The 27,626-nt window shown below is 50.5% G+C and overlaps 1 protein-coding gene across 2 annotated transcripts in view; it reads left to right on the top strand.

Moving 5' to 3' along the window:
• The window catches only part of PKNOX2 (PBX/knotted 1 homeobox 2), a 184,956-nt gene that overhangs the window by 80,002 nt on the left and 77,328 nt on the right, over window positions 1-27,626 (top strand). The window contains exon 2 of one of the 2 annotated variants that reach the window (XM_008688258.2): window positions 10,392-10,498. The exons of the other annotated variant lie outside the window; for it this stretch is intronic. The gene's annotated coding sequence lies outside the window, so the exon portion shown is untranslated. The remainder of the gene's footprint in view (window positions 1-10,391; window positions 10,499-27,626) is intronic. 2 annotated transcript variants of the gene reach the window in all.

Below are 27,626 nucleotides of genomic sequence, written 5' to 3'. Positions count from 1 at the left end.
TCCCTCTCCTATCTGCATAGAAGGAATCTCACCGTCCATTTTCTCCTGCGCAGTCTGGCCTGCCACCTTCTTGCTGGGACCTTCTTTCTGCTCTCTTCTGCTGAGTTTCACACGTCTCCATCTTTGAGGCCCTGGCTTCCTTTCCCCCAGGAAGTTAGTGGGGAACTTTAAATTCCGAACACTCTACTCCCTCCCATTTACTTTTTTTGCTTTGCCCTCATTATCTGACACCGTACATCTTATTTACGTGTCTTGTTATCATCTTGTCCACCACTCCCATCTCCACCCTCGCCCAACCAGGATGTAAGCGCCCTGAATGCTGAGATTTTTATCTTTTTTTTTTTTTTTAACAATTGTGAACAGTTCCTAGCACATAGCAGGCACTCAATAAACATTTCTTGAATGAGCGAATAACAACTGAGTTCCCTTTTCTTTGATCTTTCCCCTCCCAGAGGAGGCCCTCCTTCAGTAGCCAAAGGATGGCTAAATCTTTTTCCTAAATGAAAGACCATCTGCCCTGGGCCTCCATCCTAAGCCATGCAAAAAGGCAGCAGGAGCTTTAAAATCATAGTTGTTATTTAACAAGTCCAAGATAGGCAAGAGAAAAAAATATTTTCCAGAGCAAACTCCAGGGTTTTCAAGGTGCGGTATACATTTTTTTTCCCTTTAAGTAGGGAGTGATATTCCAGAGATTTGAATTCCTTGTAAGTTCAATCAATACTGATTCTTTTTGCAGCCTTGGCCAAGACACTTTAAGTCTTAGTTTTGATTATTCTCTCTGTAAAGCGGGTGTATTGATTTCAGCACTACCAGCGTCACAAAGTTACTGTGAAGCTCAGGCACAAAGCTAACGGATGTGGCTGGATACGCTTTGGGATGTATAAATCACCGTGCAGATACGGCTGGATACACTTTGGGATGTATAAATCACCACGCAGATACAGAGGCATATGAGATCTCAATGACACTTGGCCGAGGCAGAGCAAGGGGCCTTCTGATGAGACCCTGGCAGAACCACAATCTGGTCCTAACTTTCTCACTTTACAGATAGAGAAACGGAGGCCCAGGCAGTGATATGGCCAGGGTCACATCCAGAGCTAATACAGGAGAGTTATGGATAGAAGTCAGGTGTCCTGGCTCCCAGTGCAGTTTCTGGCGTCTCTGAGTATCTCAGTTGTAAATTCTACCAGAACAGGGATCCTGGGCTCTGCTCTGAACCCAGGTCAAACTCACCATGGATGGAAGAGAATTCCTGACTTTCAGATATCCTTGTGAATCCCAACCCTTCCCAACCAGCCTAGGGAGGGGAAGCATTTTAGATAAAATCCTTTTACCATCCCTTCCATTTCTGAGATTCATTTCTTAGTGGCATCTGAATGAGAATTTTATAGACGTTTCATTTCTCGTCCTTGTTATCCTTCCTTTGCTGTCCTCCAGGAGCAGGTTATGACTGAAACCTCTGTGAGGCCCAAGGTGTAAATCTCCAGGAATGGGAACTTAGGCCTTGGGTGGCAGGTCTTCAGGTTGACGGCATCTCCACGTGTGGCGTGATCGTTACGGGAGGGAACAGGGCCCCAAGAAGGGCGGGGGGCACAGAGAGATTAATTTTTTCAATGTCATGCTTCCTGTGCGTTCCTTAATGACTGAAATTTACATGTGTGGGGAAAAGTCAGTTTCCTCTGGAAGGCCTGAAGGGGAAAGCCAGAGCCATGAGACCGTGTTGCAAGTGGGTGTATCCACTTGCAAGGGCTCTGTACTGATCTGACTGGGAATCTTTTGACTTCTTACAGGGTGTGTGACTGTGATCATGACTGGGAACTAGAGTTTGTGCTTTTGTGGGTCTGTGACCATGTTTCTGGGATTGTGTGTGGTGTCATCCCTCCTATCTTTGTGGCCATATGCAGTTCGATGTGTGTTTCTTTAAAAAAAAATTATTTCTCATTTCCTGAATAAATTACTCCATGTAAAAGGCCATCCAGAGCTCAGTTCCTAGCATCCTTTTTCAATAAAGCAATATTATCACAGCCTAGTCCCAAAACTAGTCCCAGGAGAGGCTTTTCCTAGATTCTTTGTCAAACAAAATGTCAGCGACTCACCAAATGATGAGAAGAAGAATTCTTCTTGTTTATTTCCCAAGTGAGGCCGACCTGAAGCAGCTCAGAGTCTTTGCCTCCTTTCTTGGGCCAGGCGGACAGCGGCAGGTGGGCAGGTGGACCAGGGTGCTCAGGAGCTCACCGTGAAACCCCTTGGGCTCTGCTCTTCCACCTCACTCTTTACCCAGCTTTGTGACTTTGGGCAAGTCACAAAGTCACTCTTCTAACCTCAGTTCCCCCTTTTAAAAACAGGACTAATTATACCTACTTTATAGGGCTGTTGCAAGAATTAAATAAACTGGATACCATAGCTCTTCGTAAAGGACATTAGCACATTGTGGGTACATATCCTCTGCTGAATAGATACATTTACTTATTCCTTTATTCAACAAATATTTATTGAACAGCCAATATGTCCAAAATACGTATTGGGCTCTGCAGAGATATATAGGCTTGAGACTCAGTTTAGGATGATATAATCTAGTGGGGTAGACAGAGTGGCAAACAGACAACCACAGTCTGATGGGATAAGTGCTAAAAGGATAGCACAGAGGATGTTCTAGGCTTCTAGAACCATCCTTGCGGCAGCCATGTGGAAGATGGCCTGGGCCACAGAGAGACCCATTAGGAAGCTATTGCTGAGCCAAGGTGTGGCAGAGGAGCCAGAGAGGAGGAGATGGTAGTTCACTCCAGGTGGGGGCAAAAATGAATGGTTAGCTTGTGCCAACGTACACTTATTTTCTGCTTCTGGAGAGAGCTTTCAGGGCTGAGAAGGCTGTCTCAGAACCAGGGTCATTCAGCAGGCTCATTGGAGAAGGGAGTGGGGGCTCACAGACTGGAGGGTCAGAGCCCTGAGGAAAGGAATGGCAGGGGAGTCATCAGGAAGGGGCTGAGCCCAGCTGAGCAGAAAGGGAGAATGGAGACAGGCAGGGCTTTGCAGAGATTTACAAAGTGTTTCCAATGGGTCTGAAGTTTTCTCCAAGAAAGGAAATCCTGCTGGAAGAGGTAAATAACTTCTCCAAAGTCAACGCTGGTCTTAGTTTCATTGAAAGGGACATTTGCTCTCCATGATGGAGTCCCAATCACCAGTCTCTAATTTGTGTCTGGTCAGATTCTGCCCAGGTCTCTTGACTGCCTTGGGCCNGCATTCCTGTTCATCCATTCATTACCTCATTTAATAAGTACACATTGAGCCTGATGGTGGGCCAGAGCTGGAAGCACGAATGTGAGGATCACCTTGCTCAGGAAACTCAGAGTTTAATGGGAGGACACCTATAGGAACACATAACGATAACTTAATGAGATATGTAGCCTGGAGTTCATGGCTAAGAACTTCGGACTTCATTGTATAAGAGATATGGTCCCAGTTATTAGGGGAGCAGAAAGGAGGGGATGATTTACCCTGTGTGCAATAGGGGGATATGAAGAGAAAATGTTACAGAGCTGAATCTTGAAGGATGAGTAGGATTTGGCCAAACAAGATCTGAGCAAACTGTCATTACCACCATTGTCATTAATGACGACAGTCACCATTTCTGAAAGGCTAGTCTAGGTCAGCGCTGAGTACCTTACTATCTGCTAAGCACATCACATGGGTGATGTAATACCATAAAATCCTAATAAACAATTTGTGAGTTAGCTGTTATTGTTTGCATTTTACAGAAATAGGAAAACCAAGACTTATAGAAGTCACACAGCTGGGAGGGGCGAGCTCTAGGATTTGAATCCAAGTTTGTCTGACTTGAAAACCTTTTCCATTCTGTTGGACTATCCCTCCACATTCATTTATTAATATTAGTGCAGGAGTCTTCTGAAATAAGCCATAGTTTGGTCAAAAGCTCTTCCTTCAGAGACACATTGAAATATAATGAATTAGAATGCCTTTGGCAATAAGTAATGATAACTAAATAGCAAACTTTCAACTGAACTGATTAAACATTCATCTGAATTAGTATTTTCCAGTAGCGGTCCCTCCTCATGTGACAGGAATGATACTTTCCATGATCTACAAGGACACAGTACTAACCTAGGTATGGATGGCGGGCATAGAAGAAATAGAAACACAGATCTTGTCCTCAAAGACGTATGATGCCATTGAGGAGATTCAGATTAACGCGGAATGTAGAAAGTCACAAAATAGAGTAACCCTGAGGGCCAGTCACAGGGTGGGAGTGCACAAGGTTGACTTCATTCAGTTGCAGAAGGTCAAAGAAAGGTAAGACTTGAGCCTGATCCTGTCTTTGAGGAAAGGGGACCTGAGTGAGTGCAGGACCTTGATGGAGCTGGACAGCAGAGAGGAAGGGGGAGCCCAAGGCCCTCCAGAAGGGCAGGTGGCCTCATGAGGGGGGCACAGGGCTCAGACATAGTGTGCACTAGGTCGTGAGACAGTGGCAGCCTAGCCTGGCTGGAGAAACGTTTGGGTTGAAAGATCCAGGGGATTGGGTAAGAGAGGTAGGTTTTGGCTGATTGGGGAGGACAAAATGAAATTTGGATTTTGTCTTCTTAGGCCCTGGCAAGCCATTATAGATTCTTGAGCAGGGGAGAATCAGTATAAACAAGTCTATAAATCATCTTAGCTTCCGAGGAGGCCCTCTCTTCCTAGAGGAGTGAATCTGGTCTCTTTGAGACCAGCCTGGTCACTCTGGTGATATGTGAGGCTTTCACTGGGACAGGTGAGTTCAGCAGCTGATCCAGACCAGTCAGAAAATGAGATCGCACTGTCCGGTCCAGCCTTTGGTGTAACAATGGTGGAGACTGATGATGATGATGATGGTGATGGTGATGATGGTGATGATGGAACAGAATTCAAAGGGTGAAGGGTTTTGACCCACATCACCTAGCAAACCCATGGCCAGGCTTGAACGAGTTGCCATGCTTCGCTGGCTTGGTCACCCCAGCAAGGAGGTGAGAGCAGCCCTAGACCCTCACAGATGTCTGCCATTGGGGAGGTGCCTGAGGGTCTCTCCATCACCGCACTGACACCAGAACAGGCCCTAGGGTGAGCTCCAGAGTGAGAACAGGCTCTTGCAAGGCTCTTAGGCCGAAGGAGACAATGACTCTGATGCTTTTGGCTCCTGGGGTAGATACAGGATAGGGCAGCTTTCCCAGAATGGACAGGAGACAGGCCTTTGGTGTAGGCTTCTGGCCAGAGATTTCAGAGGCTCAGTGTTCGCCACTGTTATTCATCTACAAAAAGTACGAGTTGGTGAAACAGGCAAAGGTGTTCTCTGGGGAAGCCTGTCCGTCCTTGTCAGAGAGTGCGCTGGTTTAAAACTTGGGCAGGCAGGGAAGGGCCTGGCCAGAGCCAGAGAACCAGGGGTGGAGGCTGCTGGATCTCCTGGAGATCTTGTAGGGACAGAAGGGACATCATCTTCAAGATGAAGCTTCTGCTTCCTTCTTTGTCCCTGAAACATCTGGGCCATCGGTTCACACAGGGCCCATGTCTTCCCATCCATCTCTCTCTCTCTCTCTCTCTTTCTGTCTGCCTCCCTGCCTGTCAGGCTGCCTGTTAATTAAGCCCAAGTCCTTGGGACCCGGGCAGTAGTGTCACAGGCCGCACGCTAGCCTCTAGAGGAGAAGGATTTTGTCAACAGGAAGGAGGGTGGTGTGTTCTCTCCGGCTCCTCCCTCAGGCAAGGCAGGCGTGAGTGTGGAGGGGCAGCATGGCTCTCAGAGCTGCACCTGGATCCGACGGGTGGCCGCGACCCCCAGGCAGTCTCCTCCCCACGCCCCCCAACCCCAGACTGTCTCTCATTCTCCTCAGCGCTTTCTGTCATATGCCTTACCCTCCTTACGCTCAGAGGAATCGCTGGCAGTGACAGAACGGAGATTACAAGCTATATTTCTGCCTCGAAGCTTTTCTCCAGGCTGTTGGGACCTAGGTAGTTGTCAGTTCCAGGAAAGGAGAAATCTGTGTCTATTGTAGCCCTGACGCAGTGCCCTGCGTGGGGGCATGCTGGTGTCACCTCGGACCGTCCTGCCTCCCTCAAATATGTACTTAGTGCCTGAGCGGGGCAGGGTTGGCTTCTGGACTGGTTCCTGAGGGGCTCTGGATCCTCAGTGCCACCTTAGGGGTGGCGGTTAGAGACCGCCCGGTTAGAGAGCTCCCGGTTAGCTCTCAGAGGTGGAGCTAGAGCAGAAAGACAGACACAGAAAGCATGTGGCTGCACCAGGACCTGGAGAAGGAGCTCTGGCCCCTCAGTCAGAAAGGACACAGTTAGGGGCACCGGGGTGGCTCAGTCGTTGAAGCATCTGCCTTCCGCTCACGTCATGATCCCGGGGTCCTGGGATGGAGTCCCGCGTCCCGGCTCCCTGCTCGGCGGGGAGCGGGGAGCCTGCTTCTCCCTCTGTCTGCCTGCCCCTCCCCCTGCTTGTGCTCCTGCTTGTTCTCTCTCTCTCTCTCTGACAAAAAAATAAATAAAACCTTTAAAAAAAAAAAAAAGGAAAAGAAAGGACACAATTAGAGGCCGAAGGAGCCGGGAGGCAGGGCTTCCATCCTTCCATGCCCTGACCCAGACCCTCTCTCTCCTCCACCCCTGCCACTGTGGACTTTGGTGGAGGAGGGGGTTGGGAGGCCAACCACCAGAAAGGGCAGCATCCACACATTGGAGGACACAATTATTTCCTTATTATCTAGACTGTGAGCACCTCAAAGACAGGGAGAGCGTGTGCGTGTGTGTGTGCGTGCCTGTGTGTGTGTGATCTTCGTATGCCCAGACCTCAGTACATGGTAGGTTCATAATACACGGAGGCTAAATTGAAGCAATGTGCACCTGCCCAGAGGGGTGGAAGAGGGGAGGAAGGAAGAGTAAAAAGCTCCGCAAGAACAGAGCTTTCATCTGCCAAGCAGGCGCCAGACCCCTGGGAAACGAGGCAGGGGAGGCTGACATCCACAGAGCTCCCAAGAACGGCCCACCCCACAACTCAGGGCACATTCGCCTCTGCTTTCCTCCGGGAGCCCAGCATTTACTCAGCACTTACTACCGCAGGCGCTCCCTTTGGGTGGGTAACAAATACAAGAGCAAACACAAGCAGGGAGGTTGGAATCGCAAAATGTCAATGTCTGGAGTCAGAAGACATGCCACTTGCTGGCTGTTTTTTGAGGCAAGGCCCAGTACCTGACCTGTCTAAGCCTCATTATCCACATCTGTAAAATGGGAACAACCACCTGGCAAAGAAAAAGGCATCTCTCATACATTGCAGATAGGATGTAAATTGGTGTGACCTTCCTGTTAAGTGATTTGTAAAAATTTTAAAAAGTGGACATACCTTTGGATTTGGCAGCTTCCACATCTAGAAGCTTATTCTAAGACAATGATCATATAAGAAAAAAAAAAGACAATGATCAAGTCTAGAGCAAAATTCAGCTGTAAGAATGGGCATTATTTATAATAGCAAAAACTGGAAATAATGTAGACAACAAATGATAGAAATTTGGCTGAATAATTGTAGTGCATCCAGAAATGGAAAGTCATGTAGCCAGTAGGATTATAATGTATATTTTCCTTATATGCAGAGGTGTTTGTATGTTACAAATATAAAAAGCTGACTACAGAACAGTCTAGATAGCATGATACTGTTTTTAAGAAAGAAGAGTTTTATTCTACATATTAACTGTGGTTATTTTTGTATTGTGGGATTACAACTAACTTAAGTTTTCTCCCTCTTACTTATCTTTTTTGTACTTATCAGCATATATTGTTTTGTAAAGATAATGAAAATTAAGTTGTATTAAAATAGTGACCTTTAGAGGTTGCTTTAAGAGGTAAAGAAGATATGACATATGAAAGTCCTTTGTAAACTGAAAAAGTACAGACATAAGACAGGGTCTGTGCCCATGAGGAGCTTACAGTTTGGAAAGAGATGAAAAATACCTAAGATAACTATAGCATGAAACAGAATGTGGCAAGAGCTTCCAGAGAATGATAAACAGCATGTTACTTGGAAACACAGAGGAGGTAAAATTACTTGTGGTTCTAGAGGAAAGAGCCAGAATGTTTGAGTTGGATAGTGAAGAATCGCTAAGGTCCTGTCAGGTAGAAATATAGAACTGGGGCCGCAGGGGAAGCGGGAAGCTGTGGGACAGGTTTGGAGAATGGGAGATGCTCGCGTTTGGATGGAGGGCAGAGAGCCTCTGGGTGATGAAGAAAAGAGCAGTCCGCAGGGCCGTTTGGGGCCAGACTGCAGACACCTTGAAGGCTGCACTTGGTAAAATGCCATCAGTGAACCTTTGTTGGTGTCTTCTTTGAGTAGGGGAGTCACTGAAATTTCTGGGGAAGGAGCTGACCCCGCGGTAAACCCCTCAGGGGTAGGGAGGTCCTGCCCTGTATGGGGCCCGACATGCATGCAAAGTGAGGGCGTCTGCCTGGGAAGCTCAGTCTGGAGGCAGCTGACAGGCCAGACGGGCAAACTGTGGGGATGAGGAGGGGCCTGGCAGGCATGGCCAGGGACAGGGCCCGTCCTTGGTTGTGTCACTGGGCATGGAAAGGAGGGAAGACCATCTTCTTGCCCTGACTGGAAAGGGATGGGACGTGGTGGCCGAGTGAAATGAGGTGGGGCTCGGGGAAGGAGGAATAGGACACCTCTCCTGGGTTTGCTGCCTGGGGGGGCCCAGGGAAGTGGGGTAGAGAACTGGGAGCCATTCACAGAATTCACCCACGGCTCCAGGGAGGAGGCACAGGCTGGGGGTGTGGGGAGCAGGGCAAGAGTAATCTGGTGCTCAGGACATGTCCTCCCTCCGTTGGTCCTGATCCCTTGGGCCTCTCTGTGTGGCTGGCTGTCTCGGGGCTGGCACTGGCCAGGGGGGCCTGACCCTCCTGCTGCTTTCAGTCTGTCTCTATTCCTCGGCTCCTCTTGGGAGGAGTCTGGAGTGTGGGCAGAGGGTTTGTGTCACCCGGTAAGCTTTTGTTAATGGAAATTCATTAACCAACCTCCCTCTCCTGGAAGCTTCTCTCAGCTCATCCCGTCCTCCTAGCGTATCCCAGCTTACTCTTTCCTGCAGGTGAGAATTCATACCCCCTCAGGATCCGGATGCTGTGTCTGCCCCCCTCACCCCCAGTGGTGCCTGTGTTGGTGCGCACATGTGCACACACACACACACACACACACACACACACACACACGGGAAGGAAGGCAGGAAAGTCTTGTTCAGGCAAATGTCTAAATTTCCATTTCCCCGCTGCAGCTCCCAGCCCAGGCCACTGTTTAGCTCCTCCTGTTGTCATGTCACTAGTTAATTACATTCTTTACTGAGGTGCAAATGTGTTTTTACAAGGAGACTAAGATGGTGTTAACTAGGAAGGAACTGTGAATGTTAAAGATGCATTTACCTCGGATTGTAAGGCTGGGGCTCTTGGCTGAAAGTGCTCCCCGATGCGGCCCTGAAAATGCAGCCCAGGCATCAAGCCGCCCTCCTCCCCCTGCCATCCCGTGACCCGGCCATCCTTGCCCCAAACGCAGCCTCCTTGGAGTCAAATTAGCAACTCGATCCACAAAGAGAAAACTAATGTGAGTGTCTGGGAAGCGTCAGGCCAGGCCTTAGAACAGTGTAGACCGAACAGATCAGAAACCTCAGTTTCTTTTTTTTTTTTTTTTTAAGATTTTATTTATTTATTCGACAGAGACAGAGACAGCCAGCGAGAGAGGGAACACAAGCAGGGGGAGTGGGAGAGGAAGAAGCAGGCTCATAGCAGAGGAGCCTGATGTGGGGCTCGATCCCATAACGCCGGGATCATGCCCTGAGCCGAAGGCAGACGCTTAACCGCTGTGCCACCCAGGCGCCCCTGAAACCTCAGTTTCTGAATGTCTTGATTCATTTCAAATATTGAGAACCAAAATAATTCCCTTCGATCTAAAGATAAGTCAGTAAGTAGTATAGCCAAAGCTGACTTTCGGCCAAGGCTGTCCTTCACTACCAGTCTCTGCTTGGGGTCCATTGCCCTCCCAACTCTTCCTCCCTGCTGCCCACAGGCCGTTGAGAACAAGAAGCCAGCTCTGCCTTACCCAGGGCCCAGAATCCCTCAGAGACCTGCCCACACTTTGGGGGAGAGAGGGCCACGTGTACAGCTGATATCAGGAAACCAGACAGGTGACCACAGGGCACTTGCAGCTGTGACAGGGATGGCTCGGTGGGCCTGAGCAGCCACACCAAGGAGAGACACTGGCATCGTAAATATGGCAGGGGGGTCCGTAGAGCAGATGGCCTATATCCCTCAGAGCCAGAGCGAGCGGGTGCCCCCTTGTTCTCTGATCACCTGGGGCCTCTAATCCCTTCTGAGAGCTGCTCTGCCCTTTTTTACAGGTGCTTTGGCGCTAGCTGACAGGAAGAATTTCTGGCCCAGCTAGGAGTGAGAAGAGGGAGTGAGTCTCCTGAGGGCCATCCTCGAGTCCGCCAGGATCACCCGAACAGTAAGAGATGCTTCTCCATCCTTAAACACCTAGTTAAACCCTCCAGGCAGATGACCTTTTCTTCTGAAAACCTCGAGAAGCAGCCCATCACATTAGCTGGCACTTAGCGTAGACAAGCTTAGAACCCACAATACTGTATTATTTTTTTTTCATCTTTCCTCCTCAGCTCGTTGAGGACAGGGCCAGAGCTGTGTCTCATCCCTGTGCACCTCTCTCTTCTTCCCCATAGTCTGGAAACAATCAAGTGTTGTCGATGCAGATGGATGGGCTGTTGCTTACATCCACAATGACGATAACCTTTGTGTAACTTTTCTGGAGCAGGCATTATCACCTAAGAACCGCCTGGGTCTTTGTTAAGATGCAGTACCTGGGCCTCCCACCAGAGAGTCTGATTTTCTAAGCCGAGGTTAAGACCGGGAATCTGCACAGAAGAACACAGAAGAAACTGCATCCCAGGTGTTTCTGATGAACTCTGAGAAATAGTTCTTTAGAATGTATAAGGCATTTTGAATGGAGAATCTCATTTAATCCTCTTATCAGATAGGGTTTTTTAAATCCCCTTAAGTAACTTCATGATCTCAAAGACGTAAGTATCAGTATAGGCAGGGATTTAGAAATCCAGTTATCCCAAACAACCCTTCTTTCTTTCCAGTATGCCATGATAGGGGCTGGCTCTGTTATGGTGAGATTGGGCCCCAACTCCAAAGGACACTGCCCACGACTTTTGTGAGTGTCCCTGCTGTCTCAGGGCTGCCGTGACCTTACAGGTCATCAGCTTTCGTTTTGGGGGCAGTCATCATTGCCCAATTCCTCACGAAAGCTGGTTTCCCTGGAGAGAGGGAGAGAGAGACAGTTAATCAGAAAGGTGAATGTTCCTGGGGCCAGCTCCCCCAGTTAGCAAGGCCACACATATTCCAGAGGATCACACAGACTGAACTGGCCCACAATGCTTGTCCTGGTTCCTATGCCGTCTGGCCATTTGGGGAGCTCTGTGTTTTAGGTGTACTAAGGGGTGGGGAGCATGCTGAAGCATGCTGTGGCTCCTAGAGGTAAAAGCCAGAGGCAAAGAGAAAAAAGGCATATGCAGGGAGCTCAAGGCTTCACCCTAAGTGTGGGTTCGGCAATGCCCGTATCAGGGACAGGTGGACAATCTTTTCAACACCCTTTGGCGCCTGTGTGCACAGCGATGTCAAAGGGAGATCACTGCAGACAATAGCTGTGGTGAGGGCTTAAGGAAGATGGGGAGATGGTTAAAAAAAAAAGAGAGAGAGAGAGAGAAAGAAAAGAAAGAGAAAAAAAAAGGGCCAGGTTAGAGACTCCCAGTGAACCAGTGTGGACAGGTGTTGCCAAGTCCAGTGGCTTTCCCTGGGCCTGGTGATCGCACTGAGTTTTGTCTTGCTAAACTACTCGGTAGAGTCCTATTTCTGTCCACGCCAAGGCTGCAGATGCTGGGATCCACACACGCCAGAACATGCCTGGGAGAATGGAGGTGGTGCTGCCCTCCTTACGTGCTCGAATAAAGGGAAGGATGGAAATGGGTTGAGGGACTGCTAACGCCTGCCGAGGGTCGTGTCTTTCCATAGAATGGAAAGTTTCCGTGGATGACATAGAGGCGACCTCATGTGGCCCCCTGACCTCCCCTTCCCTCTCCTTCCACATCCCCCTCCCCCACTGCCCACCGGACTATCTTGCTGCGTGCCAGTCTGGTCTGTTGCGGGGACTAAACACAGTTGACACCATTGCTGGGATTGGTGCAGTCGGCAAGGACAATTTTTGCAGCTAATGCTGGAAGTGTGGCAATCAGAGGAGCCGCCAGCTGTCTCACTTAAATTCTTAGCTCTCTCGCTCTCTTTTTTTAAAATCGTTTTGCTTACATAATCCACCCCCTTTTTATTTTCTAATTCTCTCCTTGCAAAGCTGGCACCAGAGGGGAAGGGCTGGGGCGGAGGGGGTAGCAATTACACATCAGTTTGGGGAGCATTTACATTTTGCAATTACAATTTAAAAATAAGCCTCGTTAATGATCTCCACGTGTCAACGACAAACCCTAACCCGACATACTCTCCTGGGCTTGCCTGCCTCCCCCTGAAGTCAGAGGCTCGGTGGAGGCCAAGATACCTAGGGAGACACAGGGGGAGGCGGGGAGGAGCATCGGAGGGGCCAAGAGAGCCATTAGCGTGCCCTTGAGGTTGGTGGAGGACAGGTGTGGGGCTGAGCACATCGAAACCTAGAATTCGGGACTCCAGCTTCCCTGTCTTCCCTGCACTCATGCTCCACCCCAGCCCAGCTCCTTCCCACGCCCTGACACTGCAGGACTTTGTGTCCTCAGGAGGCAATGTCAGTCCTCAGAGCTGTGCTGGTACCCTCCACAGTGGGAATTTTCAGAGCCCTGTTGGGCAAACGTAAATCCTAGTCCCCAGGAACCAGCCAGTGTGCCTGGACATTCAGGGATTGCGTAGAGGGACTGGATCACACGTGTGAGGCTCAGGAAGGGAACAGGATCAGTTGTATCGTGGTTTGGGAAGGACGTTTCCCCTCTTAAAATTGGCTAACTTATGGGGCGCCTGGGTGGCACAGTGGTTAAGCGTCTGCCTTCGGCTCAGGGCGTGATCCCGGCGTTATGGGTTCGAGCTCCACATCAGGCTCCTCTGCTATGAGCCTGCTTCTTCCTCTCCTACTCCCCCTGCTTGTGTTCCCTCTCTCACTGGCTGTCTCTATCTCTGTCACATAAATAAATAAAAATCTTTAAAAAAAAATTGGCTAACTTATATTTCATGAAGCCTCTAATCTCTTGGGCTGGGACTTTGGAACCAGACACACCCAGATTCAAATTCTAGCTCTGTTATTCGTTGGCTGTAAGATTTGGGGCAAGTTAAGTAACTTACGTTTTCTGAGTAGCATTGTCTTTATGCAATTGGGGTAATCGTATTTACCTTAGAAGGCTTCTTTGAGGATTAAATGAGATAATGTACGAGAAAGCACCTCATCCAGCAGCTGGCGTGTAATAAACGCCCCGTAAAGGTCAGCTGCTCACCGGCCCCCTCCCCAGGAGCCCCAACATGCTTCCTCCTGCCCGAATTCAAGCTGCGCCTTTCCAGCTACTGGGGACACTAAGGAAGGGCAATCTGGTCTGATTTTGCCAGGTCTCCCCTCCAAGTCAAGCCATCTGCACCTTGAGCAGCTCCTGAAGGGGACCCCCCCACCCCCTCCCACACACCCCCCGCCATCTCCCTATAGGATTCTCTGCAGAGCCCTGGCCTCAGGCCTCCATTCCAGCCTTCCACTTCTCGTGGGCTGGCTCCTGACCCTGGCTTTCAACAGCCCAGTTCTCTTTTCTGGACATGACTTTAACCGAGTGACCTTTTATCAAGCCTCACCTATGTCCTTTCATCTGTGAAATGCGGGAGGTGGGCCAGGCGCTCTCCAAGGTTCCTTTCAGTCTTGACATCTGTAAGGCTCTGATGCTCCTTCCCCAGAAGCTTCCTCCCAGCCTGTTATCCCCATGGAAGGCTTTCGTCTCCCACGCCGCTGCATCCAGGCCAGTCTGGATCGTCCAAAACTGACATTTGTTACTTGAAACAGACATACAATAGCTCTTCCCTGTGGCAAAACTGGAGGTGCATCTTACAGAAATCTGAGACAAGGAAGACTTCCGAAAGCAGGCCCCTTGGCTTAGGGTGGAGAACACAGAAAGGGACTATCTTACTGGCTCGGGTGCTTAAGCAAACCACAGTTAAATATTATGTTTTACATACTGTTCTAAAAACTTGCTTTTTTAATTGAACCTAAGCTATGTAATGGACAGCTTTCCAGTTTAAAATAGATTGACTCCATTGTTTTTAACCACTGCATAGTATTCTCTTCTGTGGACGTTTCATTATTTATTTTAGGTATTTTTAAAATGAGAAGTAAAGTATGTGCGTGAGGGGAAAATAGTGTAAGAGTTACGACGTAGAATAAAAAGGGCCCCTTCTTTCCCCTACTTCTACCCACAAGATCCAAATGACACAAAGTCAACTACAATGAATAGTCTCTGATTTTAGTTATTTGGTGGCTGGTGTTTGCTGTTATATAATATACTTAAATTCCTCTTTCTTAATTTATGTATTTATTTATTCACTGCTTGCTATGAAAGCTGGGGAAATTAGCCCACATTCTCCCCTTCCAAATTGGTTTAGTTTGATAATTTTTATTAAACCATATTTGACACTATGTTTAATATGTAGTATTCTATAGAATATAGTGTGTCTATTACATGGTATACAGTGTATAGCACATAGGGTTATAGATCATGAACTCTATGTTTTATGTATTTAGTATAATAGTAGCTTTACAGATTAAGAAGATCTACAGTGTATCACTGTAGTTCCCTCTGCATTCCAACTGTAGGTTGATTGTAAGATAGAAATTTTATTCAACCACAGAACTAAACAGTGTGATTTGACCAGGGGAAAGGAAATGGAACCGTCTGTCATTACAACTTGGCCACTGCAGGAGAATCTTCTGAGAGCCCCCACATGTGCCTCCTGCCCCCTGCTCCCCTCCAGCCCTCTCCCTCCCACTGGCTCACACTGGGCCATGTCTTCCATGGACGCTGTTCTCTTCCTCTGATTCCTCTGTTTTACTGGAATACCACCTCTAATTAGTTCTGATATTGATGGATGGGAAATAAACTGAGTTCTTATGTGTCCAAAACAGACTTTACTTTGCCTTCAAACTTGATTGATCTTCCGATGGAGCTCAGAATCCCATGTTCAAAACCTGTTTCTCTTAGGTTTCAAAGACATTATTCTACCGTCTTCCTATTTCTGATCCTACAATGAGAATTTATGGAAACTTTCAGTTTGCTTTTCTTTTGCAAGTTCGAAAACATCACCACTGTGTGCTGAGACTTGAGATTTTGTTTGTTCCTTTCCTTTTTCATTACCCCTGCTCACACCCGGGGACCACTTTCAATCTGAAGTCACCTGTCTTACTTCAGCTCAGGGCAATTGTCATTTCATTATTTCTTTGTTTGTCCTGCTCAGTTGTCTCTGTTTCCTCCTGGAACTTCCACTGCCCCACACAAAGCCTGGTGCATAGTAGGTGCTCAATAAAAGCTTATCGAATTTGTTGCTTGGGACCTAGATTCTACTTAGGTCCCTATTTTCAGCTCGCTGCGTGGACTTGGACAGGTTTTCTCATTTGAACAGAGAGGTCAGACCTCATGACTGCTCAGGGTGCTTCCACTCTGCTGGTCCTCTGGCAATCTGCCCTGCAGCCTTGGGTCCCCGCTGCTCCTGGAATTGGGGAAGAAGCTGAGGAGCGAGAAGTGAGGGGAAGGCGGAGGTTGGGCAGTAGGGCAGCCACAGTGGCCAGCCTCCCATGACAGACATCTCCCTGAACCTTTCTTCTATTCAGCAGCCTCTGCCTGTCCCCCAGGGGGACCTCTTTCCTTGACCTTCCCAATCATTCTTACATGGGCCTCCTTTCCTCTTCATCTCTGCTCCCTACATCTTCTCAGCTCACCTCCGCACAAAGCTCCCGTTAGTGAAATAATTCCTGACCATGGCAGATCTTTTTTTTTTTTTCACTTTTATGAATTCCAGGACAAAGAGACAGCAGACTTCCCTCCGCAATTCTGCACAGCAGATGCTCTGACCTGAGACAGCCAGGCCCTAAAAAGAGAAAAATATTAGAGTGCCCTGCTGATAGCTCGGATCTGCCCCAGCCTTAGTCTACCTGTTGCCCTGGGGGAGGCATCTTGGATGAGAATTCCCACTTGCTTCTCTTCCCCACCCCCAGAGACTGGCTCTGGGAGCAGACATTGCACACACAGCTCCCCTGACTGCCCAGACCAACCTGCTCTGGACAGAATCTCTAGATCTGGGAGCCAAGATGCTTCACTCCTTTTCCCTGAGAGGGCCAGACACTGGAAGATCCAGATTCACAAGGGCTCAGATCCCAGAAGATCATTCTCTGTTCTAAGTCAGAGCATCCTAATTGGTCCCTAAGAGCCAGAGTCCACTGTCTTCTCTCTTCTTCCATCCCCTGGTCCTTGCCCTGCCATGGGAAGTGGGGTCCCCTCTTACTGGAGAGAGAAGAGGGGAAAGTAGAGACACAATTTTGAACTTCAAGTCCACAAAGATTCTGTACCAAAGGCAGGAATGAGAGCTCAACAGTAGAACACGAGTTGGCATTGCAAAAAAGGCAGAATGAAGGTTTGAGGTGAGTTCTAATTTTCAGACAAGCTGCTAGTATTCAAAGATTCTGCTGCTACTATGAAACACTTCTCCTTGGTGCCTGAGTGCAGCGGAAAGGGCCAGCAGATGACTAAAGGTTTCCCTATTAGAAGCCAAAGAACTCCAGACCCCTTTCCAAGGCTGGGGTTTGAAGGGGCTGGGGCTTGGCAGAGGACATGCAGGAGCCAGGGGGAAGGAGAACACAGCTCTGGGCCTCTGCACTTCTGTTCAGCTGCTGCCTGCTTGGGAGGCTGTGGGTAATAACCCCGCAGCTGGCCTGCAGAGATGTCCTCACTGGTCACACGTTCAGACCTCTGCCCAGAAGCAACCTGGGCCGGGAGAGGAAGCAGACAGAGAGGAGGGTGAGCAGGAGGGGACTTCTGCAGGGGGAGAAAGCTAGAACTCAGGGAATTATGATAAGAGATGGGATGCCCCCTAAAGAGGGGCCGCCCCAACTTGAAAAAGCCCATGCTGCTCAATGGGACAGGCTTTCCAAAGCTAGAGCCAGGTGCCTCCAAGCCTGTGAGTCATGGGCATACTTCCTGCAGAACAGGGACTTCTTTGCAGCTGTGGGTGGTCCCTGGAAAACAAGGGGTGGGGCAGGGCGGGGAAAGAAGTCCAAGTGGAGACAGCCACTGAGAGCAGATGGACTGCAGACTGCACGCTCCCTTCCACCCCACCCCGCCCTAGGGGCCCCACCTGGCCTGACAGGAAGGAGACGCTGACGGAATCCCAGTCACTGTGAGTCAGAGCCCTGGCTCCAGCGCCATGGAGTGTGGGGTCAGGGCCCTGGCTGGCCCCGCTTTGGCCCAGCAGGCATCCCCAGACTCCGACCCCCTGACAGCTAAAACTCACGATCAACTTCCCGATTACACACCGCCCCTTCGATGTAGTCTTGCCCCATGGATTTCTATCATTTCATGTGCGTCCCTTAATTGCGTTCCTTCCCTTCCTAATTGAACCCACAGTCCCGTGAGTCAACGATGGAGACTCAAGATGAGCCTCTTTCAGCATGCTTCATGTTTTTCATCTTGGTCTCAAGTGGCATGATGGTCATGAGACCCCTGCTTCTGCTCGCCGCCATCAGCACTTCCAGTGGCCCCTCTTCCGCTCACTTTTGTGAAATAGCGGGAGCAAACCGCAATGAAGTCTTGAAATAACGGTGGGTGCACGCTGCTGTCCGAAGCTGACGGGGCTGGCAGAAGTGCGCAGCTCTCTAAGTGGTCCCCCATCCAAAGGTGCGAAGTCTGCATGCATTAACGGGGTACAAATGCCCAGATTTGGTGGATTGCTCTCATAGAATCCACGGAAATCCAGGGCATGGGAAAGTTAAAGGACAGCCTGTATTGGATGGCGCAACTCAATCCGTAGCTTGTTTCCACAATCACCCTTGCCTCTTCTGTACTTCTCCCAACTTCAGGGGGGCTCACGCCTCCTCCGGCATTCCCCGCCTCCACCCTGAGACTTCTAGGTGAAATGTTCAGCCTCTGAAAGCAGACCAGGGGTCACCTTGGAAGACTTCCTCAGGTGCTCTAAGCCTCAGTTTTCACATCCATGAGTGGGCACAGCCCTCCTGCCTACCCCAGGCGGTGGCTGGGAAAAATACACAAGGTTATCTGCATCAGAAACTTAGCATAATGCCGGGGGCGTGGGGAAAGCTCAATGACTAGCAGCCGGTATTCAGTCCCTATACCATCTCACCCGTATCAAAATTTGCTCCAGGGTGACCTACTCACCCTCCCTGAGGTGTAAATGACTGCTGGACTTTGAAGAGCTCTATTTTCCAGATTTGATTGTTCCTTTTACATTTTAGTAGTAAGCCAAAGAAATTAAATTGTAACTGTGTACATCTTCCAGCTCCGTAAGGAGATAGAGCTTGTGAAATCATACGGCACAGGATTTCTGCCCCCTAGAAAGGAAATTCAAGGAAGGGCCATGATCTTGTCTATGGGGGAGCACAGGGCTCAATGGGCAAGATGGGACATGTGGGTGGGAAGCAGATTTCCCATAACACAGAGACACACGTAGTGATCATTCATGCTTCCATGCTCTACTTCAGCTTCACCGAAGAGTAGAGTTTTGAGCAAAAATTTGATGAAAAAAAGACAAGAGAGTGTAATACAGAGACCTTGATGGCAGATGAGAAGTACAGCAAAAAGCATGGAGGAAAACTTTCATAAGGTGATAGGAGGTGTGTCTGCTCAGCTAGGGCTGGAGTCCGGTGGGCAAGGCCCAGGAATGGGCTCACTGCCCAGCATGACTTTTTCTTTTGCTCCTGCGGACACCATCCTCCCTTCTTCCCTGGGGCTCCGTTTCCTGACAGATGAGGAACACAGAGCCAGTGTACCTTCTCTCATTCCAAACAGCCGTGAGGACCAAGGTTGGGGGAGGCTCCTGGGCAGCCTTTCCTCCCTGGGTTGACCTTGTTGCTATGGACTCTGCCTGGTCTCCCTCCTTTTTCTCAGAAGTTCACCTGGGCCACCCCAAAGGCCTCAGGAGGAAGGACTTCCATTAGCTGGGTAAGGAAGTATCAGGGATGAGTGGCTTTTCCATGATAAACTGAGCCCAGAGAGCCACTTGCTTCAACAACCCTGACTCTTGACCGTTTTTTTCTGGAGGCAATTTTTTAGAAAATGGAACCAGGTATCATCCAGCCAGAGGACATTGTATAGTCCTAAGAGACAAGGGGCCCGGCTGATTCTCTACGGAGCCTCTGGTTCCCGGAGAATCTGAAAGCATCACAAGGGACAGATGGGCTAGGAATCAGGGTCCGTTATCTCTATGGAGGCCACCCCCGCCCTCTGCCCAGTCCTGTGGCTCCAGCCCCCTCCCTGCCCACCCCTGCTTTCCTTCCTCTCTCCAGCTCCCCGGGAGTGCCGTCCTCCCTGTGTGCCTGCCTCAGAAAAGAGAAAGATTTCTAAAAGGAAGGGCGGCAGATAGGGCAGCAAGGAGGTGGCTGCCTCGCTCCTTCCAGAACAGAAGCGTGCCTTCCATCTGGGCTCCCCAGCATCTGAGCTGTTCCTCTGTCTCTGTTGAGTTGTGAGCCTCAGGGGCCCAGCCCGTGTTGTTTTCTCAGCTCTGTTCCCGAGCAGCGGCTGCCGTCAGCTCTTGACAAATAATAATAAACCTGGGAATCAGGTTTGTCGAGGGGGATTTCGGTCCCTGGGTTCATTTTTAGATTTGTTTCTCTCTGTATGTGTGTGTGTGTGTACAGACAAGAGAGCACGTGATGGTGTCTTGGGGGAGCAGGCTGGGGCTCCCAGGTGCCCTGGCAATCCACCCCCTCTGTAGCCACAGAAGAACTGGAGGGCTCTCCTCTGCCCCTGATCGTTGGGACTGCCTGCAGGTTTAAAAGAAAAGAGAAAGAATTGAATGAAAGGCCTCTAGCTCTCTCCTCTCCCTGTTCCTCCCCACCTCTCTCACTCATGCTATTTGGGTAGAGCCGAAGGGGGCTGGCAGTGAAACAGAGGGGACAGAATCCCAGCTCTAGGTTCAAGAGTCTCCTGAGTGATGGGTGGGACCTTGGCAACAGGCCCAGGGAGAGGCTCCTTGACGGAACCGCACGTGGACCCCACCCCAGGGCAGCAGCATGGCCTCCCGGCCTCCACTCCTGAGATGCAGCACCAAGGGGAGGGCTTTCCTGGAATGGGGAAAATGTTCGGAGTCGAGCATCACTCATCCGACCATGGCTGAGTGTGAAATTTAGGGCCCTATCATGGGGCCCCTCTGGGGCAGAGCAGCACCCACTTTCAGCAGTTAGGGGGTGGCCGTTGGAGGTCATTGCTGCCATCCCCCTGCCTCCAGGCAGGCAAAGGTACAAAGCACTTACCTATGAGACACATGCAAGGCCTGCACTTATCCTGATAACTGGCATGCTTTCCCCCTTTCTGTTTTTTTGTTTTATTTTGTTTAAAGGAACCATAGGGGGAAAAATTGCCAAGTTGTGAAGTGCTTTAAGAGGAGATGAGAATCTTCATCAAAATGCTAAAAGCTGGAGGGGGAGAGTAATGTGAAAACTCTTGCCTGCTATTTATGGGATTGATTCTCAGATCAAGAAGAAGCAAGCAGTCGGATGAAAGGAATTATTGTTAAAGCTCCTCGGTAGGAAGATCTAATGGACAATTGCTGCTATCAGGGGGAATTAAATTGCTGTTTCAGTTTGTAAAATATATCAGCAGCTTTTTGAAGCCAGGAAAGGTGTGACAGCCCAGGCAGGGAGGAGAGCGAGGGCTCTGTCACTTACTGGCCCCGGTGTGGGGAAGCAGGAGGCAGGCAGGAAAGAAGGCTGGGGCAGAGCATGAGTCGCTCTTCTAACTCGGACCCTGGTCCACACATCTGAAGCCACATTGCAAAAGAGCTAAACTGGGGCAGTCAAGGGGCAAGGTGGCAGCCCTGATGGGCCCAAAGTCTGGGCCCTGATGTTCTCGGAACCCCCGTGAATCAGAGAGGCATGGCAGGAAGCAAGAGGGCAAGGTGGGGGGCTCCTCTCTGGGAAAGCCGGTCAGGGGGTGATGTGGGTCCGTGACTGCCAGCAGGCCGACTCACGGCCAGGGCGGAGTGGACTCCTCTGTCTTCTGTAACCACTGAGGATCCCCTCACTAAACTGTGTGCCCGGAGGGATCCAGGGTGGGTAGTAACCACCCCTCCTCCCAGGACAGGGTCTCTCCGCTGGGGTCAGTGAGTGCATAAATGATATGCTGACCCAGCCACACACATGGGAGACATACTGTTATTCCAGATAAAGACCAGACTGTAAAATGGCTTTGGGGGTGGGGAAAGGAGAGGAATGGAGGCCCTTGGAAGGAGGACCAGGGCCATTTGGAGGAGACCATCTTCCTGGTATGGGGAGCAGGAGGGTCTCTGGCTTCTCCGATTTCACAAAAGACTCTTACCCCTTCCAAAGACCATTTGCCCCACTTGGCAGTTAAGGGCTGAAGGAAGAGAGAAAGGGGGGGGGGGAGAGTGACATTTTCACATCTCTCAGGGAGTCAGAAGCCAGCGGTCCTAGTTAAAGCTCACCCTGGCTTCTGCTCATCTCCACTCTGTTCCCTGGAGACCAGCATCGTAATAATAGGGCATGACCTGGCACCACCACCCAAGTAGGCTTCTCGGAAAGGCAGCAAATGACCATTTGTTCAGAGAGCTATGGGTGGCCAAGGGGTCTGAGTTGCCTCACTTGCTATCTTGCTGAAGTCAGTAGAGAATTATTTTCTGTTGAGAAGTCTACGCAGGAACTAGAGGGGCACCAGGGAAGTGGTCCTTCTGGCTGGGGCATTCAATGACTTGCGGCTCTATGGCAGGTGCAAGGTCCCTGCAGACCTGGGTCATGGTGGAGCAGTGGCTCATTTTGGACTGTTAGCCAGCCAGCCTTGAGGACAGTAGGGGTCTGATCCTGAGTGCAAAGCCTGCTAGGGTCCCCTTCCACCTGTGCTTCCTTCAGTAACATAGAGTTACCTGCCTGGCTCCCACGCCCCACTCTGAGCCTGCTCTTACAAGACTAGAGGACTTCCATTCGCCCCCAGCACCCCAGGTCAGAAAGATGGGGGCAAAGCAGCATCCGCGAGGCCACCGCATTCCTGTCACCTGAATCCTCGGGCCCCTGAGCTTACCACCTGATTCCTAGAGCACCTGGTCCAGCGTTTGGTGGGCTCCTGGGGGGCTAGCCCCTTCCCCTTCATTCCTCAAGGACCTTCACTTCTCCCTCACTTGCAACATGTCAACTGGACCTTCTCACATTTTATGGCTTCCCAGCCCCGAGGTACACCCTTCCTCTCACCTCCGTGCTCTCCACTGTCCCTGCGTTGGTCCTACCCCGTCACCACCCAGCGCTGACTCCCTACACCACGCACAGTGACCACAGTGTTTCCTCTAAAGCTTGAGATTTCTAGCCCTTCCTTGGTTTTGCAAAGAAATCTGGGGTGTGTGTGTGTGTGTGTGTGTGTGCGCACACACGCACCCCTGCGTTTCTTTAGATAAATCCACAGAGTCACATGAAATCAGTGACAGGTTGACACCGTTATTTCAAGATTCATCGCTCTGAGTTGCCAGCACAGGAGACCTAGCCAACTCCTTCCCACCAACAACACTTTTTTTCCAGGCATAATTTATAGCAGTGGGGTGAATTTGTTTCCAAAAGATGAATATCACACTATCAGCAACAGCTGCCTCTCATTTTTATTTGTTTTTAAATTTGACTCAAAGTCCAATTCTCTATACACATCCGAAGCTGTAAATCCTAAGGCGACTGATTACATGATTTAGTAAACAGGTTCTATTATATAATGCAATTAAAGTGGGGCTCCAAGGCGCCACCTACAGGCCACTTCTGGGAAGGGAGCGGGACCAGAGACTATCGTTTTGGACGAGGCTCTAGGCTGAAAGAAAATAAACGGATTGCGCCAGGGTTGAGGCGGCTGCTCCTGAGGGAGAAGTTGCAGCCAGCCAGGTTACTAACGCAGCCTTTTGGTCCCTCCTGCTGAGTTCACTCTGTTATTTCAGCCTCCTGCAAATCTGTCTAGACGTCAGAACCCAGGCCTGGACAGCTGCTCAGAGGGCCCCCTCCCCGGCCTGGGGTTAGGGGGTGGGATGGTAACCACCTGGGGGCTTCTGGGCTGGGGGTCCTGGCTCTCCGGCCTCAGGGGCCTCCCTCCCTTACTCTCGAATGGGAAGTGAGGAAGAGAAGCCCTGAGCTGGGAGCCGTTGAAATGAAGCTACAATCCAACTGTTTCCACTCCGTTCAACAAAGCTTGTCTTGAAGGCTAACCATGGACAAAGACTTTCAGAATATTCTGGTGACATCCCTCATTTTGCAGTCCAAGAGGGGGAACATGACTTGTACTGCCACAGAGAAGTGGCAGAGCTAGATGAGGAATCCAGACGTTTTGACCCTGAGCACAGGCTTCAATCATGGGAATTTACAAACAGGGAAATCGAGGCCCAGGCAGGGGATGGGACTTCCACAGCCTCTATCTGTATCGAGGGAAGGAAAATAATGAAAATTCTGCTGGTGTGTGTCAGAGGACAGAAGAGAAGGGCTTCTGTGGGGCCCTCCACAGTGTGTCTTAGTTTCCTTTCTGGAGAAGGAAGGATGGCAGGGAGGGGAGGAAGGAAGAAAGACCCAGGGCCAGTGTTCCCTCCCCCCACCCCTCTGGCCTAAACAACAACACTCTTCAGATGAATCAGGTCCTGGGGCCTCAAGGATCCTAGCTTCTCCAAAGAGCTTTTGTAAGCGTGGGTCATGCACATGTCACCGGGGAGAGGAGAGGGAACTTTCTTCCCTGGGTGCTAAGAGAGAAACTAGACCAGAAGGGGGTGGTGGCAAGGATGGATGAAGAAAACGGGACTATCAGAGTCCAAAAGGGTGGAAATACATCCAGACCTAGTCTCCCATCTAGGGCAATGAGGGGCGACTGTGAGGAGCCAAAGGGAAGCTTGTCCCGTCCCCCCTCCCTAAGTGGGTACCGGATACAATGTAGTCTCAGCTAGGGTCAGAGGGCAAGAACAAATGCTGTCGGGCCAGCTGGCCAGAGAGTTCCCAATTAGACTTTGTTTCTCATCCTTAAGGCCCTGAGCCCCCAACCCCAGCACCCCAGCCCAATTACTGCCGGGCAGCATTAACCCCTTGGTGCCCCAGGCCGTTAATGGAATGTTAATTGGTCTAATGGGTTTCATGTCAACAAGTCCTAATGAGCTCCTTCCTAACGAGCTTGCTATTTTTTTCTAAGCCTGTTTGTCAACACACTGGAGTTTGGGCTACAGACCCCGGGCCTCACCTCGAAGGGCTGGAGGAGCAAGAGTTGAGGAGACAGGGAGTGGATGCCCCTGGGCTGCCCATTCCTACTAAAGGGGTGTGATTTTTATGCCCCCTCACCCATCCGCAACTGTGCAACACGGCCTTACTGGGCTCCTGAGCTCTATAAAATGGCGGGTTTAGCTCCTTTTGGTAATATCAGTGACACGAATTAGTTCTTCTTGGATATCATTGTGGGGTTGAATGTTGTGTTAGGGGTCCCCCCCCCCTCAGCTGTCCTATAATAAAGGTTCTCAGCATTAAGAACAATCTTTTGACATGAGCCTGCCTGTGATGGGAAATTTCTCCATGGTAAATCATTCCTTGTGTGTCCTCCATTTGCTGTCTTGGCTGTGCTCCCTTGAGTGCCCTGGTGTCTGGTAACAGAGCGCTGGGGCCTCTACACAGGGCGGAGCAGCCTCTCTGAGCCACTGACAAATGCTGGAAGCCCCAGGCTGGGTTTCTAGAGCCCAGGCCTGCTACTCTCCTTTGCACTCTCAAAGAACGTGCAAAAAGGGCCAGGCACCCAGGGATTGCTCAAGGAGCTCCCCCCACCCACTCTGGAGTCCCACCGGGCCCAGTTTCAGACAAGAGAAGTTGGATCCCCACGTTCCTCTCCAGAGTGGTTCCACACATCCCTCAGCACCCCCAAGCCTAGCCAGTGGGATTCCCCAAGGATGGTGGAGTGCCTGTGCTTGTGGAGTGGTGTGAAGAAAAGAGCAAGCTTCCGGAGATGGGTGTGGGATCTCCCCCAGTGTCTTCTTTCCAGAGGCTTCTGTGCCTGAATGAGCAGAGAACCCACGAAACTTAAGCCCCAGATGAAAAGTCTTCCTGTTCTCTGGCAGGAGAAGCCCCCAGAGGGCAATGGGTTAGTGGCCTAGTGGCCTGTGGTGACCCCAGAGAGGGGGAGGGGAGGGGCAAAGGCCATCTGGGTCCTCAGAAAATAATTCTTGTGTCCTCTGGCGAGGAGGGTCTGGCCCCTGCTCACAGCCTGTCAGACTCCAGACTGAAAAATCTTCTCTCAGCCTGGGCGTCAGTGGTTGCTTCTGGCTGCAGACCGCTTTTACCCATCTTTCCTTTCCCCCATGCTGGGTAGCCCTCCTGCCATTGCAAATATTTCTAGGGACAGCAACTCTAAAATGACCCCAGCTCCCATTCATTGGACAGCGAACAAAAGAATGCAGATTAAAGACCCCTCTATGTAGCCCCAATCCTCCTCATTGAGCATCCTCTGCTCTGCCTTTACTGACTTTCTCATCCGTGGAATGAGGTTACCCCAAGACCCAAACCCGAGGTTAAAGGGAACCAGTTGCCCCTAGGAGGGGAGAGAACCGGCCTAGAGAGAGCTCCCACCCCAGACTCTGCCCCCAGGCTCCCTCTTCTGGAGGCTGCTGGCACTACAGCCCCACAGTGGTTCACTTTCTCCCAGGCCAAGGAGAATCCAAGACTGGAGCTCCAAGGAAGAGGTCCTGAAGGCAGGTCCTGAGGCCCCAACCAAAGTTACCTCATCTGCCAGAGTTCCAAGAAAGGCTGAGCCTAACACACCCCTGAAATATCCTGATTTCCTTTTGTCCCTCAGGGTCCAAAAGAGATTCCACACCATTTTAATCTCTCAAACGTCTCCATTCTAGAAGTTTCTTCTGACATCTCAAGGAGTCTCTATCCTCTTTTTTCCTCGGGAACCCTTTCCACTCTGCTCTTGCCTTCCTTGGATGTTTACCGCCACTCAGACAAAGAGCCAGCCACGAAAACAGGCATTGGTTCTCCGGCCTGAAGTGACTGCCTCCCCCGAAGGCTCTCTTCTGACCCTCTTGGCAAAAATAAAGCATGGATCTGGGCGCCTCATGTGTGCGTGAAGTGGAGAGACTCTGAGTGTTTCTGTTGCAAAGACATCTTGGTGGTCCCTCATCTGAGGTAAAGCCAGGGTCGGTGAGGTGTAGGTAGCAGAGAAGCCAAGGGGAATGCCCTGCAGGCACAGCAAAAGCCCTCTCTCCCTGCACCGTGCCCTCTGGAACCTTCCTTTCTCTTTCTTCTTGCCCGCTGGGCCATCACTTCCCCGACTGATAGCGCTCCTTGGAGAGGAGATCTTGCCTCCTTCCGTTTGTCCTCCCACACCTCCTAGCTCTTTGCATGTAGCTGACACTTGATAAATAGTCCTTGAATGAACACCTGCACGTCCAGTGCCTCTCCATGCACTTAAGGTCAGAGACTCAGATCAGGCCAGGCTTGCTACTTCCTTCTCTTCCTGAAAAATAACCAAAAAACACACACACTCTCTCTCTCTCTCTCTCACACACACACACACACACACACCCCTCAGGGCTCTGGAGACCAGCCCCTTCCCTTAGGCAGCTCCAAACACCCTCAGATTACCACAGAATTCACATATGTGAACATTTCCGAAGACCCTCGGGAAGGCGTGGGAGGGCGTCAGCGGGACGAGGATGGAGCCCCACAGTGCCCTCAGGGAGAGGGGAGGGAAGCTCTCAGTCTGTGCTCACAAATGTTTCTAGCTCATCAGCACCCTCCATCCAGGAGAAGGACAGACCCCTGGCCCCTGAGAGGTTCTTAGGAGCTTCCAGGCTCCACGATGGGCAGGCCTGCGGCAGGCAACTAGCCCATGGTTTCCAGCTCTAAATATTTCAGGGCATCTAGCATAGCTCAACAGCTTTCTAGGCGCTCCTTTTCCTTGGGGGCTAGTGCCAGGCTGTCTCCACTTACAGCACCATGTTCCATTTCAAGAAGAAACCTTGAGGCCCGGGAGGGGCAGCTCCCTTACTGGTAGGGGATAGGGGGCAGGGGGTAGTGCAGTGGAGGACAGCAGGGACAGGGAACCTGGAGATTCGGGTCCAATCCCTGCTTCACTAGTACTGCCCGGCCCCACCACACACACACATCATTCCTCTTGGCCTCTGTCTCCTCCTCTGTAAGAGGCGGTGGAGTCGGCTCTGCTCTTCTGGCCGCACATGCCGGGAACTCTAGACTGAACACTGGCTAAGGAGGCATACTTAAAAGATGTTGCAGACACGGCCATATGCCCAAAGTCACAAGCACACACCTAGAAAAACTCGGCAAGTGACGGGAGGCTCACCCAGGCTCTCAGATGTTCCGCAGCCTC

This window comes from Ursus maritimus, unplaced genomic scaffold, assembly GCF_017311325.1.
Source record: "Ursus maritimus isolate PB19 unplaced genomic scaffold, ASM1731132v1 scaffold_16, whole genome shotgun sequence".
In the NCBI taxonomy this organism is placed as follows: domain Eukaryota; kingdom Metazoa; phylum Chordata; class Mammalia; order Carnivora; family Ursidae; genus Ursus; species Ursus maritimus.
This window is presented reverse-complemented; position numbering and strand designations above follow the sequence as displayed.